Consider the following 14397-nt stretch of genomic DNA (forward strand, 5'->3'; position numbering starts at 1 on the left):
CCAAGCACAGGACCAAGAGGAGGTGGCACAAAAGGCAGGCTCCTTGCAGAATGAGCCCCGACGAAGAGCAGCCCAGGCTGACTTCCACTGGCCTCTAAATCTTGAACCGGGATTCAAGTGCTATTTAGCATGGGTGAATTGGGACTTGAAGCAGAATTAACTGCCTCCAAATTGTATCGTTCCTCCCAGCCATCCATTAGTTGTTCTGGCAGAAGGATAATGACACTTCAGGAAATACAGCCACAGAATCGAGCCTTGTTCATCGCATCCCTGGAACGAGTTCAAAAAAGTAAAAACTTTCCAATAATATATTTTCCCCCAGGGTGAGAGTGAATAGGTCACCATTCCTTTCTCTTAAAAGAAAAGCATATTTGTTTGTTTTCAAATAAGGAAATTTTGGAACCTTTCGGATTTTACGGTAGAGGACTGTTTTTGTTTTAAATTGTAGTAAAAGTGTCTGATCTTTATTTCTGCGGTGGTTTGTTTTACCCAAGGTGCATCTCCTTCCTGGTGAATCTCACTGCCCAGAGAGAGGGAACTGGACATGACTGAGGTCAAGATGGTGCTGCTACATGGTTCCCCTTCAAGAGTCTTTTCAGTCATTTTGGGAAATTGGTGTTGATGTCAAAGCTGAAAGCCAGATCCAGGAGAGATGGAGAGTTACACTGATGCAGCCACTGGCTCCGTTACAGAAAGGGTGATGCCCACATAATTTTAAATCCTTTTTTTTTTTTTTTTTGAGCTAATATCTTTTTTTTTTTTTTTTTTTAATTTATTTTATTTATATTTATTCATGGCTGTGTTGGGTCTTCGTTTCTGTGCGAGGGCTTTCTCTAGTTGTGGCAAGTGGGGGCCACTCTTCATCGCGGTGCGCGGGCCTCTCACTATTGCAGCCTCTCTTGTTGCAGAGCACAGGCTCCAGACGCGCAGGCTCAGTGATTGTGGCTCACGGGCCCAGTTGCTCCGTGGCATATGGGATCTTCCCAGACCAGGGCTCGAACCCGTGTCCCCTGCGTTGGCAGGCAGATTCTCAACCACTGTGTCACCAGGGAAGCCCTTAAATCCTTTTGAAGGCATTTAGTGTTCAGAAGGAGTAGCAGGAAGATGTCAATGAGGAATTTAATGCCTATATTCCAACTAGCAACCGACTAGAGGCTGAAATACCCCAGGATCAGTGATGCCCCAACTGCAGATCAAGAGGGGCTGAAAGGATCTGACCAGTAGTGCGTGTGTGTGTGTGTGTTATATATGTATGAGTCCTGCTGTGGCCAGGTGCAGTGGAACAAGTACCAGCATCAGCTGATAGTGAAGAAATATAATTTAAAAGTTGTTTTTTATTTCAGGGCATGTTGTATTTGTAAACAGAAAATAATACTATCTAATTCGTGTCATTGTTTAAATCAGGGCCCCCGAATCAACTGTCCACGGAGGAGACAAGTGATGTGAACAAGTGAAGCAGTGGAGGAGAGGAAGCAAGTTAATCCAACTCAAGCCTGTCGTTGCCAAGTCACAATGCACACCCAGTACTGCCATATATATTCATTTTTCAGGAGACCCTGGAAGCTCTGGTTTTTTCAATGTGAAACTGTTTTTTAAAAATTGGCTTAATTGTTAAACACATATATCTACGATCCCATCTATGGGCCTCATCCAGCCCACAGGCTTCCAGCTTGAAACCTCTGGTCTAAATCAATGCTTTTGCCTGAAGAAAAGATGAAGCAAGTGCTTCGCTGATATTCACAGTCTCATTACTGGTGCCTGGAGCCAGTGGAAACAGGGGGAGGGAGCAAGGGGGAGCTAACATGGTCTGCTTGGAAGGAATTAAATCCCTTTTCAAAATTGGTCCTAAACCCGCAAGCCCTGAAGTGTCGCCTAATGTCAATATTTTTTCTCTTCCCCTCTGTTCTCCACACCTGCCCTGCCCCTCCTGCCACCAAAGCTTATGTTGTTTTAATGTCTGGCTGGTTGGCTGTTCATAATTCAATAGAGGAAATGAATAAGAAACACATAAGTCTTCTGCTTACTTGTCGAGTCAACAGTAAAGCAGTCTCATGGCTGAAACCCCTGTGGGTTCTTTAGATTAGGATTGACATATATACACTACCATGTGTAAAACAGATAGCTAGGGGGAACCTGCTGTATAGCACAGGGAGCTCAGCTTGGCGCTCCGTGATGACCTAGATGGGTGGGATTGGGGGTTGAGGTGGGAGGGAGGTCCAAGAGGGAGGGGATATAGGTATACACATGGCTGATTCACTTCATTGTACAGCAGAAACTAACACACCATTGTAAAGCAACTATACTCCAATAAAACAAGAAAACAAAACAAAAAAAATAGCCCTTGGGTTTTCCAGGAAGCTGTGAGATGTGGGAAAGGTCTGTGAACAGGAGGGCAGGAGTCCTGGGATCAAATCCTGGCCCTGCCACTAACTAGGTGTATGACCCAGGTGAGTCTCATCTGCTTCCTCAGCAGTGATGGGGAGACTTTGGTTGGGCTATGACGTCCAAGGCTTCGCCCAGTTTTGACCAATCATCTGTGATATTTGCTCTTCTTGTCTTTTCTTTCTTTGGATGGAGGGCAGAGGCTGAACTTGAGCACAAATTGAATTCAGCTGAGCTTGGTATCGGACTGGGTGCAAAGAGGAGAACACGCAGTTGAGTAAAAGCCTAAAATCCCATAACTAAAATTACAGTGAGATACGATCTTGAGGTATTATTCCATGTTTGCACACTTTCTCCTTTATTTTCTTTTTTCCCCTTCCTCCAAGTTAAGTAAGTAGCTGGTTCTGCCTTTATTGCTACTAGGAAAGGATTCAGTAGAACATTCTAGAAAAAAAAATGATAATATCTTCATATTCTTGGAGAAGGCAGAGGTTTCTTAAACAGGATATAAAAAATAACGGTAAAAGAAGATTTTCTAAAAATAAATTAAAATTATTTATAAATGGATAAATTGGACTTCATTAAATTTAAGTACTTTCATTCATTAAAATATTCTGTTAAGAGAGTAAAAGACAAGCCACAGACTGGGACAAAATATTTGCAATGCACATAACCAGTTAAGGACCTGTATCCAAAGTATGTGAGCAACTCCTACAAATAGATAGTTTTAAAAAGAAAGAAAATCCAGTTGAAAAGTGAGCGGGATACTTAAATGTGCACTGCACAAAAGGGACGACCCAAATGGCAACAAATATATTAATATGTGCTCTACATCACGTTCATCAGGGGAATGCAAACTGAAACCACAGTGGGATCTTACTATATGCCCACCTGAATGAATAAAATTGAGAAGACTGAAAATACCAAGTGCTGATGAGGATGCATAACAATGAGAACTCTAGCGCATTGTGGGTGGGCGTGTAAATCGGTACTACCACCGTGGAAAGACGTTTGGCAAGATCTTCTCAGGCTGAGCACACACCTAAACTATGTTCCAGAAATTCTACTCCTGCAACGGTGGTCCAAAAGCAGTTCTACTCCATTACAGACGGGTACCTGTGTCCCCAAAGACATACACAGAACTTATCATAGTGACTTTACTGTTAGCCCCAAATTGGAAACAGTCTGATGGATAAATAAAGTATAGCTGACTCAAACAATGGGCTAGTACATAGCATTAAGAAAGAACTGCTGATACAAGCAGCAACATGGATGAATCTCACAGACTTCTGAGCGTAAAAAAAGAGAAAACACACAAAAGAGTTCATACAATATCATTCCATTTAACTAACAGCAAAGGAAACCATTGACAAAACGAAAAGACAACCTACTTAATGGGAGAAGATTTTTGCATATGATATGATTAATAAGGGCTTAATATCCAACATATATAAACAGCTCACACAACTGAATGTCAAACAAACAAACAACCTGATTAAAAAATGGACAAGAGAACTGAATAGCCATTTTTCCAAAGAAGAAATACAGATGGCCAACAGGCACATGAAAAGATGCTTATCATCACTAATCACCAGGGAAATGCAAATCAAAACCACAATGAGATATCACCTCACACCTGTGAGGTAGCTATCATCAAAAAGAACACAAATAACAAATGTTGGAGAGGGTGTGGAGAAAAGGGCATCCTAGTGCACTGTTGGTGGGGATATAAATTGGTGCAGCTACTGTGGAAAACAGTATGGAGGTTCCTCAAAAAACTAAAAATAGAACTACCTACCATATGACCCAGCAGTTCCACTCCTGGGTATATATTCGAAAAAAAAACCACACAAAACACTAATTCGAAAAGTTACATGCATCCCAATGTCCATAGCAACCTAAGTGTCCATTAACAGATGAACAGATAAAGAAGATGTGGTGTATATATACAATGTAATACCACTCAGTCATAAAAAAAGAAGGAAATTTTGCCATTTGCAGCAACATGGATGGACTTGGAGGACATTATGCTAAGTGAAATAAGTCAGACAGAGGAAGACATATACTGTATGATATCACATATATGTGGAATCTAAAGAATACAATAAACTAGTGAATATAGCGAAAAAGAAGCAGACTCACAGATATAGAAAACAAACTAGTGGTTACCAGTGGGGAGAGGGAAAGGGGAAGGGGAAACATAGAGGTAGGGAAAAAATAGTATATGTCAATTATATCTCAATAAAACTGGAAAAAAAGAACAAGCAAAACTGACCTCTGGTGATAGAAGTCAGAGTAGGGACCGCCTTAGAGAGGGGTCATTGACTGGGAGGGGCACGCAGGAGCCTTCTGTGTTGTAAATGCACTGTTCTGATCTGGACAGTGAATACACAGGTGTAGAAGTTTATTGAGCTATACAGTTAAGATTTATGCACTGTACCTAGAAGTCTCTCTGGCTTTTGTGTTTGAAAAACATAAGAAGTGGCTTTAAAGCCCCACATTCAAGGACACTTTGAAAAATTACTGTTGGCTGGATCTTCTCCAGATCAAATCAGAGCCTATGGGAAGGGGATGGGGGTGGAGCGTCAATTCTGATGGAGTAGGAATGGCTGTTGGACTATTACACACACGCACGCGCACACACACTCCTCAGGAAATTATAATTCACAGCCAGCATCGAAAACCAGTGCCTAAGGGGGATTTCGAGTAATTGTGAGTAAGTAAGAGAAAGAATTCTGGCACAATAGACAATCTTGTTGGTTAGAAGCAGCAGGAAACGTGAGCCTCTCCTGCAAGTCCTGCAGTAGCCTGAAAAGAGATGCGTCTGGGCAGGAGGAGGAGAGAATAGCAGGGCAGCTCGTGCAGGACCCCCGATAGGAAGCGGCGTGCGGCTGCGCCCTGAGCAGGAGCCAGGCTCCAAGGTGGCCCCGAGTGACACGTGCTTCCGGGCACCCATACTGTTGTGGCAGTCAGAGATGCCTCACGTGACCAACAGGATAGGTGGCGGTGACAGGGAGTGATTTCCGACACTCGTCATCACAGACACTACAACTTCCGCCTTCGCTCTTTTGTAACTAGTCGCCATGCCGTGAAGATGCTCAAGCCGCCCTGCGGAGGGGCCCACGTGGACAGGAGCTGAGGCTCTTTCATCCATAGCACCCCATCCACCTACTTCTCTGTCCTGTGCTTCTGAAACCAAGCAAGACCCTGTGGGGCTCCTGGGCACAGAAGCCTTTCTGTGTCCCCGCTTTCTTGGTTATAGGAAATAGGCTTCATTCAGCCTCCATAACCCTCCCTGAGTTCCAAAGGGCAGGTTCAAACAGTTGCTAATCAGGGGAGGGGGGGGATGCAGAGACAAGGGAGGAGCGGTCAGGACACAGTGATGCAGCCTCAGGGCAGCGTCCTAGTTCCCCCTCAAGGGATACACATGACAGTATATTTGAGCTGTTTTGCAGATACTGAAATCCCCACCAGGTGGGAGAAGTTAACTGCGTGCTGCCCACAAGCAGTAGACCCCAGACTGGTTGGAACCAGAAGGTAGATGACGCTCACTCCCACTTACCTCCCCACCAACCAATCAGAAGACTGTCCATGAGCTGACCACGCCCTCCTCTTTGAACAATTACTATAAAACTCCTCACTACCCCCTCCAGGTAGGGACACACAGTTTTGAGGGCATTAGTGCACCGTGACCCCCCTTGCCTGGCAAAGCAATAAAGCTATTCTTTTCTACTTCACTCAAAACTCTGTCTCCAAGATTCAGTTCGGTACCCGTGTACAGAGGCCGAATTTCAGCTGCAGTTCTGCTGCTTTGTGGGTCTTGATGTGCCCATGAGCACATCCAGAGGTATATGCAGAGAGCTTTGATGAGCAGACCAGAGCTCTGTGACTTATAACCATCACAGAGCAGGTATCACAGTGAACTGTCAGAAAGAAGAATGGTTCAAATCAGCCTATTACCTTCTACCATTTTTTACTACCCATTTGGTGTGATTTATGTTATGGAGAGCTCTTAAGATGACACTCAAGAGATCTTGTCTAGACAAGTGACGCAGAAATCACAAAATGAAAGAATTTTCCCCCAAAGAACCATGATTCCAAAATCAACCAACGGAACTCGATCATTTAGTTACACAAATGATTACTTCTTTTTTAAAAATGTTTCATGTATTCTGCATGTGAAAAGGCTATTTTCTTATGCTCAGTTCATTTAAAAATGTAAACAGAAATATATATTAGTATTATGTGTTAAAAATAAATATGTTAGCAGTACTGCATGGTATATTTGAACTCATAGCCCTTATGAAGCAGGCATAGGTTTTTGAATCACTATTATCAGTTATTGACTATCCTTAAACTGGAAATTCTTATTTATTGAAATGCTTTCTGTCTTAGCTTGTGCTACCATAAAAAAAATACCTTCGACCGAGTGGCTTAAGTAACAGAAGTTAATTTCTTACAGTTCTGGAGGCTGGAAGTCCGGGATCAAGGTGCTACCATGATTCAGTTTCTGATGAAACTTCTCTTCTTGGCTTGAAGATGGTTGCCTTCGTGCTGTGTCCTCAGATGGCCTTCCCTTCACCTGTGCAAGTGTGTGGAGAAAGAAAGAGAGCTCCAATCTTGCTTCCTCTTCTTATAAAGACAATAACCCTATCAGATCAGGGTCCTACACTTATGATCTTCTTTAACCTTAATTAATTTCAAAAAGGCCCTAGCTCGAAACACCATAACCCTGGGGGGTTAAGACTTTAACATATGAATTTGGTGGGAGGACACAATTCAGTCCATAGCACCTTCCACTAACAAATGATCTGGGTAGGAAAAGCTTTTAAAATACGAACATGCAGGCTTTCTATGGAAACCTCTTCTCCATGGTGGTTGTTTGCATGATTCTCTTGTCAAAAATATAAACAATGAGGTTTTTTTTTCCTTAAACCTATATCACATGAATGAAGTAATTCCCACACTACTCCCATCAAATTAATAATGTCATTTTAAGGCCAAACTGAACATGATGTAAAAAAAATACACTGAGATATATGGAAAGGAATGCATTTAGAGTTATTTAAAATGTGTTTTCATGTGTAAACTCTCACATATTGAGGAACCGACTACTCAGGGTGTTGTTCCAAGCTGATGGTGAATAAACTTTTAAGAATTTGTAAGCTATACTTTGTTCAAAACACAGCACAAGATAGAAATTTGTGTAATCAATGTTTCTGCTGGTCCGTAGAGAAATATAATAAAACTGAAATTTTTTTTAAACAAAGGGAATTTCTAAAAGCCTCAGAAAAGAGAAGACAAAGTTTCCTTCAGTCAATTGGAAGAGAAAGCAGAGAAGTGAGGACAGATAACAGGGCCTGCGTTGTAGGCTTTGGAGGCTTTCTGTGCAATGAGGATCACTCTGTCTCTTTAGTACATTCAGATTTTACCTTATGACCGGAGGAAGGCAAAGGGATGACATGTCTAGGAACCATGTGCTGAATTCAAGCAATTAATTTTTGTGTGTATGCATTAAAATACATACAACATAAAATTTACTATTTTAACCATTTTTAAGTGTATAATTAATTCAGTGGCATGAATTGTTTTACCATCACCACCCTCCATCTCTGGAACTTTTTCATCATCCCAAACAGAAACAGCCCAAACAATAGCCGTGAAACCATAATCCCCACTCTCCCATCCCCCAGCCCCTGGTCATCTCTATTCTGCTATTTCTATTAATTTGGCTATTTTGGTATCTCATATAAATGCAATTATACAGTATTTACCTTTTTGTGACTAGCTGATTTCACTTAGCATAATGTTTTCGAGGTTCATCCATGCCGTAGCATGTATCAGAATTTTCTTCCTTTTGAAGGCTGAATTATATTCCATGGTATGTGTGGACCACATTTTGTTTATCCATCCATTGCTGATGGACACTTGGGTTGCTTCCACCCTTTGGCTGTTGTGAACAGTGCTGCTGTGAACATGGGTGCACCTGTGTCTCTGCCTTCACTACTTTTGAGTACACCCTCAAGTGGAATTGCTGCATCACATGGTCGTTTAAAGTTAAATTTTTTGAGGAATCACTGTACTGTTTTCCACAGCAGCTGCACCATTTTGCATTCCTCCTAATGATGCATAAGAGTAAAACCTTATAATACACTTTTATTATTTTTTCTTTAAACGGTCATTGGTCCTTTAAACACATATATCTCTTTGTATATAACTTTAAATAAAGTATATACGTATACTATTTATATGGACTATATGACTATTAAATGCCGTTTCATATTTGCACACATGCTTACCCTCTCTGGTCCTTTTCAAGTCTCTTTTCCAGCAACTCAGGCTTCCATCTCGTGGTGTTTTCTTTCTCCCTTTCTTTCTTCCTTTAGCATTTCTTGTGGTACAGATCTGCTGGGGATAAATTTTCTCAGGTTCAGATTTTCTGCAAGAGTATTTCATCTCCATGTTTGATGAATATTTTTTCTGGGCAAAAAATTCTAAGATACTTCCTTTTTCTTCTGACCTCCATTGCTTCTTCAGATGAAATGTTAGCTATTACATTTTATTGTTTTCCCCTGTTTCTAATGTGCCATTTTTCTCTGGATGCTTTTAAGATTCCCCCACCTTCTCTCTCTCTCTGTGTCTGTGTGTGTGTGTGTGTGTGTGTGTGTGTGAGCCTGTCTGTCTCTCTCTGTTTCTTAGCAGTTTGGCCATGATGTGCCTACATGTGTATTTATCCTGCACGTGGTTTGCTGGACTTTTTGAATCTGTAGGTTAATGTGTTTTGGGAAGGCTTTCATTTGTGTTCAGATGCTTAAAAAAGTTCTTAGCATTCACTGCTTACAGAGGACCAACCCAATTTGCCATCCCAAATGAACGATCAGAAATAGTGGGGATAAAAGGGTTTGCTCTGCAGAGCATCTGAGCTGTAGAGCCTCACTGTGACTCCATCCGACCCTTCCCTCTCTTGAGCCCTCCTGGCCCACTACTGGAACATTCCAATCTTAATTAGCAGTGGGGTGTCCTGGAAAGGAGCTACATTTGTATTTGAGGTCTGAAAGCTGCTAATTATATGACCCTTTGCAAGTGACTTAAATTTTCTGAGCCTCAGGTCTATCACATGGGCCCCTATCTTGCAATACTGTAGCCAAAATTGAGATCGTATATAGAAAAGACCAGCACGGTGCTTGAGGCATGTTTAGACCGTGCAGTCTCCTTCTGTTCAAAGCAAATATACTCAGGGTTTCTTCACCCCGTGACCAAAACTGGTCTCCGCTGATTCTCACTGACTTCTCTGCTCAAAATTTTCTTCCCACTAGCTCATTCCCACCTAAAATCCCACTTGATTCCCAAGGCCATCCCAGACTGCTTCCCTGACCCTGCAGTTCCCAAGGGGCACGTCTCGGAATCTGGCCTTCACATGCACGGCCTCTTTCCCGTCTGGGTCCACTGAGCCATGTCTTCTTATATCCTAGGATGGTTTCCCTTGATCCAGGTACTCAGCAAACCTTCATTTGACAGGTTTCACAAGACTTTCCAAGATTGTGAAAGCCTTTTTATTTACAACTAAAATTTTAGACTCCTCAGCAAATATGTCAGCATGCCTAATGGGTGAATGAGTTGCACTTGGAATTCCACATGTTTTTTGATGAGGAATCACTTTATTTTTTCTAAAACTCTGTGGCCTGCCTCAAATGCTCTTGTAGACTCTCCTGAGTGTCATTATGGGGCGATTCCAGATTATCTGACCCCATGTTGCATTTTCAAGTCCTTGCACACATGCTATGAGCTCAACACATATTTGTTGAATAAACAAATGAGAGGGGATGGGAAGAAAGGCACCACCTCGCCTCCCCTACACACTCAGTAACCTCAAAATCCTTGGCAACTTAAAGCAGCAATAAAATCTGCCAAGTCGGGAATTTCTTCCTAGCACCAGATCTCATACCAAACTTAGATGTCAATCAGAGGATAACACGATGGCTGTTATAGTCGTAAAAATGCCTGAGGATGCCACACACATGCCTCCCCAGGTCATATAATTTTTTAGAGCCTGGATTCTCTTATAAAAGTGACATTCTTCCATGTATTAATGCAGTGATATAGCCATTTTTGCATTTTCATGCTTGCTTATTTGTATTCTCATGTCCTTTTTACATCGATTTTATATTCATTTGTACTATAAGATATACCAGATACACACCAAATAATTATGCATTATATTTTGATTACTGAGATCCAGAGTGTGGGTAAAACTGAGCGCTATACCAGTAGATCAATAATCTGCCCTCAAGTCCTGTGTCCGCTAGTAGCTTACTTTATGTCCCCGGGGAGGGGTTCTTAGCTCCTACTCCTCTGTAAGCTGAGGGGACGTGAGCTAAAACCAGAGGCCCCACTGCAGCTCCAGGACTCTCTGTCCACAGCTCTGCTGGTTAGCTCATGAATATACACACATCTCAGGACACACTATGCTCTATAATGTGTCACTTTCACTTTGCACTGAGGCTGTTGTTAATACTGCCAATGCCTGTGGCATTTCAGGCACCATGAGAATGAGCAGTTACTTCCTTCTGAAGGTCAGAGACCATGTGGGTCACCGTCACCCCGTCTCTGGACCATCTGGCTGCCGACGACACAATACTAATATCCACACTCAATTCCCCCCCTGGGGAAAAAAAGGATCCAAAAAAGGCAATGTCAAAATAACTCATATAATCCAAATTTGATCCTGCAGAGAGCAGCTGGCTGGGGGAGGTTGAGGGAGGAGAAGACCTTCGGCCTATACGCATGATGGGATTGTCCCTTTGATAGTGGAGCGAGCAGTTTCTTGAAGTGTGATTTAAGAAGGTAAAGGGACACAGGCAAAGTGTGGGGGGATTTCTCTGAATTCTGGACAATCCTGGGTGTGAAGGAGGCAGTGGCCACCTAAGAAGGAAGCAAGCACAGCCTTTCCTTAGTCTCACAGCGATAATGACATGGCAGGGAGAAAACCCTGGAGACTTTTCTCTGGATAACACATAAGCATGTAGGGCCCAGGCACAATGCAGTTACCGATCCCCGGAAAAGTGGTACAGTTCTCAGAGGGCCTTACTCTTTCTGCCTCACAAATCAGAACAGGTCATGGTGAGCCCTCCTATAGGAATTGCAGGACATGTAAACTTCTTTTCTTTTTTTTTTTTTTTTTGGCTGCACCATGAGGCATGTGGGCTCTTAGTTCCCTGACTGGGGATCGAACCCATACCCCCTGCACTGGCAGTGTGGAGTCTTAACCACTGGACCGCCAGGTAAATCCCAGGACATGTAAACTTCTGAATTAGGGCTTTGACTTTGAAAGCAATTTGAGCTGTATTTTAAATTTTTTACGTATTCTGAAGTTGTTTAGAGTTAAATTATTCTCTGTTAGGTAAAAAAAAAAAAAATTCTCTCCAGTTCTTCTTTTCTCTATTCCTCACTTGCCATCTCGACCTGAACACTCATGCCATTTCAGACTTAGTTTCTGTTGTTAGCTCCTTCACCTACTGCTGGAATTTGGGCTGTTCATATCCTGAAGATAAAACCTTTGGCATCCAAGGGGGGAGGGGGGCGGGAGAGGGAAGGATCAGGAGTTTGGGATTAGCAGATGCACACTAGTGAATAGAGGATGAATAGACAACAAGGTCCTACTGTAGAGCAAGGGGAGCTGTATTCAACGTCCTGTGATAAGAATAGTGGAAAACAGTGGAAAAGAATATGAAAAAGAATATATGTATCTGAATCACTTTTCTGTACAGCAGAAATTAACACAACCTTGTAAATCAACTAGACTTCAATAAAATTAAAAAAAAAAAAAAGGCCAGGCATTCCAAGCGTTGACCCCACATTCATGTTGTAGAAGGAAAGTTTCCTTAAAAAACAAAACAAAACAAAGCAAAACCACCACCACCACCAACAAAAAACCTTTGGCATGAATTGGTAGTTTCCAGGCAGCACTTAAAGCAAGGATCCCTGTCAAGGGGCCTGGACCTGGCAAGACAGTCGATAGAAAGAAAACCCAGGAGATCATGGGAGACAAGGCTTGCATACGGAGGCTCTAGGGGAGGCTGCATGAGCTCAGACCTACACCATTTCTAAGGGTACTGTGTAGATCAGGATAACTAGCTCTAGGAGGTGGACTAGTTTGGGTCACTCCTTCCTTAGGAGGTTGACCACGATTTGGAATAATGAGAGAACATGTTAAACCAGCTCTGCTGCTATACAAAGAGTTGACTTAGTGAACCAGACCTAAAGGCAAATATCCCGATGGACCACAGACATAACAACTACCTTGGGCATCACACATCTTCATGACCTTGGAATTGACAACGATGATATAACATCTTGATCTTCCAGGAAGGTATAGGAATAAAAAATTATTAGATTCTAGTCCTGGTTCTGAAACTTGAGGTCAATCACTTCCCCACAGTGACGGCATTTCTTTATTTGTAAAGTTGTTTCCCAGGATGAACGTTTACTGACAAAAGATAGTCCCAGTTGAAAGGTTCCAACTGGAGACAGAGGATTTTGACGAACACACAAGTCCAGCTTCTCTGCATGGAGCTGATCTCAGGGCCTGCTGTGCTGGAGCTCCCTCCTTATCCCACGGCCACAAGCCTCATGACACTGGCTTCTGTCCTGTTTCCTTGCTCCTACTTCCGAAGGGCTCCACCTCTGCAGGGTGGAGAAGGTTTAGCGACCCTTGTTGCCATCTCAGCAAGATTTCCTGAGTGTATGAACACGGAACACAGAAAACCAGGTTTTCAGGACACCCACGAAACCGGGCATCCTTTGCAGTATTTTCTGGGGAAGAATTTTCGTTCCCTGAAGAGTTAATGTCTATCGCTGAAACCCTAACACACTTTCCTTCCCACTGAATGGTTCCACTTTTCTGGGAAGATGTCTGCCAGTAATTTCCCCACTAAGCTAAATCTAGAATAGCCAATATTTGGAATTTTCTTGAATTTATTTATGGATATTAGATTTGGAGGATTTCTTGGAAAATGTTTTTTTAAAAAGCCCAGTCAATTGGAAGTCAGTGTGTCCAGCTCTGTTGCTACATATGTGGGGGGATTTTGAGCCAGTGACTTGACTTCTTTGGGGACTCAGTTTATACATTTGTAAAATGAGAGTGTTGACCTAAAATAACGCTTGAGGTTTCCCAGCTCTAGTGTTCAATGCTTCTATGTTTTCAGTATTTATTGATGTTTTAAATAATGTTACTTCATTCCCAGAGGCCCCTGGATCTGCCATACCTCTGTCCAGATTCCTCCACAGATAAATAGTTCCAGGTGGAATTCGTTTAGATTTATTATTATTATTTTAATAGCTACCATATATCCAGTGCTTACTATGTGCAGAATATATATTATCTGACATAATCCATGTGTAACCCAAATACTAGGCTTACCTTCCTCTATATTTTGGGAAAGGGGAATTTGCCTTAAAACTGTTTCTTGCTCCTACTGGCAGCTGCTTCTCGGGCTGCATACTCCCTGCCGCTGCTCTAGGTTACCTCTTGGACAACACTCCCTGTGCTGCGGGCCGCTACCTGAAACCCTGACACTGTGATCCTCCTTCAGGTGGTCCTGCTGCTGCTGTGCTGGCATCAGGGGATTGGGAAACGTGGAGTGGTATTTCCCTTCCCTCTTGTAACTCTTAATTCCTCCATCCCAACCATGCATGTCTTTGTGGGGTTTGTGTTTTTGTTTTGTTTTGTTTTTTGGCCACGAGGCTTGCAGGATCTTAGTTCCCTGACCAGGGATTGAACCCAGGCCCCGGTAGTGAAAGCACCGAGTCCTAACCACTGGACCACCAGGGAATTCCCGATTCTTTGTGTTTATAACAGATGTTATTATATTATAGAGTTGAAGATAACTATCCCTATCCAACAGAGGAAACAATAACGCAGAGCGGGATGTGAAATATGATTGTGTCCAGAGCCCCAGGTAAGACAATGAATGAAGACGGATGGATGGATGGATGGATGGATGGACGGACGGACGG

General features: G+C 42.6%; 1 protein-coding gene across 2 annotated transcripts in view; it reads right to left on the minus strand.

Moving 5' to 3' along the window:
• LOC309618894 (heparan sulfate glucosamine 3-O-sulfotransferase 3A1) overlaps positions 1–14397 on the minus strand; it is a 296024-nt gene that overhangs the window by 127501 nt on the left and 154126 nt on the right. For both annotated transcript variants that reach the window (XM_082373369.1, XM_082373370.1), the window contains 2 exons: positions 8682–8790; positions 6843–6964 (listed from right to left, as the gene is read on the minus strand). The gene's annotated coding sequence lies outside the window, so the exon portion shown is untranslated. The remainder of the gene's footprint in view (positions 1–6842; positions 6965–8681; positions 8791–14397) is intronic.

The sequence above is a fragment of the Balaenoptera borealis genome (genome assembly GCF_965194805.1).
Source record: "Balaenoptera borealis genome assembly, chromosome: 20".
In the NCBI taxonomy this organism is placed as follows: Eukaryota; Metazoa; Chordata; class Mammalia; order Artiodactyla; family Balaenopteridae; genus Balaenoptera; species Balaenoptera borealis.